At 39.1% G+C, this 3044-nt stretch overlaps 1 long non-coding RNA gene across 1 annotated transcript; it reads left to right on the top strand.

Moving 5' to 3' along the window:
* Nucleotides 1-443: 443 nt before the first annotated feature.
* Nucleotides 444-807, top strand: LOC147985539 (uncharacterized). Its single transcript, XR_015615127.1, has 2 exons — nt 444-613; nt 706-807. It is a non-coding gene; the product is annotated as an uncharacterized LOC147985539 (long non-coding RNA).
* Nucleotides 808-3044: the final 2237 nt, after the last annotated feature.

Raw genomic sequence — 3044 nt, 5'->3', positions numbered from 1 at the left:
GGTCAGCCTGTTGGTAGAAATGGTAAAACATTTGCTAATTTCATTGGAACATTGGTAAGGAAGCAATTGTCGTTGCTAATTGAGGACTGGAGATATGTTGATCCCGAGTTAAAGTTGAAGCTATGGGATGACATAAAGGTAGTTCAGATTGTCAAAATATTTTTTCCTATAGTCTCTATTTTTGCTAGCTGGCTTTCACTAAATGGCTTCTTTTTCATGTGTGTCCAGTCATATTTTGAGGTGGATGAAGTTGGTTTCGATTACTTTATGACCGCAGCTGCAAAGAAATGGAGAGAATTTAAGTCAGACCTAAAGGAGAAGTTTGATGCCACATTGACAGATGAGGAACTTATGGAAAGACGTGATGAAAGAATTCAAAAGGATGATTGGATACAATTTATCGATCAATGGAGAAAACCAGAATCTGAGGTAAGGCACAAACTGTTCTACTTCGGGTAGGAATTGAACTAATGTCTTCATGTTATATCCTAGCTTAACTCACTGTTTGCATCTCCTTTAGGCTAGCAGTGCTAGAAACAAACAAAACCGTTCCAATTTGAAATTGCTACATGTAGCTGGCAGCAAGAGTTTTGCTCGTGTTGGTCATGATATGGTAAACTCAACTGCTCAAGCACTTCTTTTTGAAAGTGATGTATCAGATCAGTTTTGGTTGTTTTAGTTACTAGTGAAACAAATTGGTTGCAGGCTCAGAAACTTGGGTACTATCCAGGAAGAGACCAAATATTTGTTGAAGTACATACAAGTAAGAAAACTGGAGTTTCCACCCCACTAGCAGTGCCACTAATTGTAAGTCACATGTCCCATTCATCATCTCTTTTCTATAATAGTATCGTGCATGTGGCTTCATCATCATGGAAATAACTTGAGGTGCCTCATTTTGTTTTATTCTTGTAGAAGAAACTTCAAACTAAAGCTAAACTCCACCCAAAATTGGAGGGAAATTCTATTGAAGAAGGGGATCTTTATGCACATTCTTTTGGAGAGAAGGAAGCAAGAGGACATGTCCGTATGTTGGGTACGGGGCCAACTCCACAGAGTGTGGGCACGCCTGGAACAAAAGCTAGATTGCCAACAAAGCTTGCAATGCAAATACAACTTCGTCGACGTGCTGAACAACAAGTTTCAACTCTAAAGGAGAGAATGCAAGCAATGGAACGATGCTTCGATGAGATGCAGCACACCATCTTTTCACAAGGAAGTCACAGTGTTGAAACGGCCACGCCTTCGCCTCCTAATTCTGTCTCTCGACCCGTGGTAGAGTGCTTAGTTATCAACTTCTGTTAAGATACGTGAATCATAGGTACACTAATTCGTTTTCTTTTTGTGTCCCTCCATAGTTCTCACGTATTTTACCGGATGATGGCGATGAGGAAGAGGAACATGAGGGTCATCACGATACAGTCCAGGAAGACAGAGGCTTGTTCATCCAGAAACGTATACCATCTAGCCATAATGTTGCAGCCACACATTTACCACCTAGAAGCCATGTGGCCACTCCAAGTGCCCGTCAGGCCTCTCAAGCCTCTCATGATCAAGAAGACCTTGTAATCATCTCATCTCTTAACTACACATATATCTTGTTGTGTTGTGTTTGCCATTCTCCATGTTTCTAATAGACGATGCATGACTTAGGTTGGTAGGGTTGTCATATTATATCATTTGGTGAGATCCGATCCTGTGGCAAAGGCAATGGTTATCTCAACCAACCAAGACACCATAGTGGGAGGTGAAGTTCTTGGGCTGCAATATTATGAAGTTCTAGTGAATGTTGTATTGAAAAGAGAGGTCAAGCTTGCTCGTGGATATGATGGGATGCAAACAATGGGCGATGCTCACCACATGTCTATTGCATGGCCATCAAATAGGGTAAAAATTCATTATATATATTTTCCTGCCTAGCTAGTGTAAATTATCACATGATGCTAACTAATTGTTATTTTTGTAGAACAAACCTTGCAGCACGTCACGGTTGTCGTCGTCGCACAATTCAGGTCTTATTCCTGTCAATGTCACCATCTCTATCTGACACTTAGAACTGAGAGCAAATAATATATATAGTTATATACCACTACCAATACCTCTAGTAGTGTGGATCAGCATGTTTTTGCAATTCTATTGTCGAAAGTATTTGATTTTCATTCATCGAGGAGTGGTGCTGGCTGTTCTTGCTAGTGTGCACATGAATTGACTTGTGCTTTTGTCTTCTTTATAGTACATGTACCCGTGACCTATCTGTGTCCTCGTACAATCTTCTATGCTTATTTTGTTTATTTATTTATTTTTGGTTCCTCATTCTATCCTAGAGAGAATGGGGAAAACATGAGAGAGTTAAGATCTTCTATGGAGTTTTTATTGGTTCAAGAGAGGCTTTCCTTATCCTAAAAGAAAGAGAGAAAGGTTGTCCATGGTCCAGCATGTAGAGGCTAGCAGCTAGTACAATAGAACCAATTCTCAAAAAAAGCTACAGCGAACCAATTAGAGAAACCACATTTTGGACTGAAAATATCATCTTTTTTAGACTGAAAATATAGAACATCTCTGTTCTTGTACATAACTTGTAGCAGCAGTTAGCATACTATTTTTTATCATTTCTTTTGGACTAAAATATATAGCATTTTGTATAGTATTATGGTCCAGAAAATCATGTCTCTTCCATCCTGACTTCATTTTGTTGTTCCCAGTTTCTAAGATTGCTCAAAGACACAAGTTCTTTTGCAGGGACAAATCGGAGAAAGTAGCAAGTACTGAAGTTGATCTAGGATGTTCTGCTGATCGCTTTTGTCCGTAACATGGAACATGGTCGACGCATTTTGTACATATGGAAAATGATGTCCACTTGATTAAAGAATGGGTATCTTCCATAATATTTTGTAGTAGTCAAGTGATCGAACGATTGATCTCTTGAGAACTTGCTCATCTTATTTTGTAACAGGCCATGACCTGAATGTTGACTTGCATATTTTCTTAATGGCTGTAGCTAACTTGAGTGAAGAAAACTAGTGAATCTTCTATATATGTTGGAT

This window comes from Triticum urartu, chromosome 2A (assembly GCF_056163025.1).
Source record: "Triticum urartu cultivar PI428250 chromosome 2A, HENAU_Tu73, whole genome shotgun sequence".
Classification (NCBI taxonomy): Eukaryota; Viridiplantae; Streptophyta; class Magnoliopsida; order Poales; family Poaceae; genus Triticum; species Triticum urartu.
Note: the sequence above shows the minus strand (reverse complement) of the source record. Positions and strands in the feature narration are given on the sequence as shown.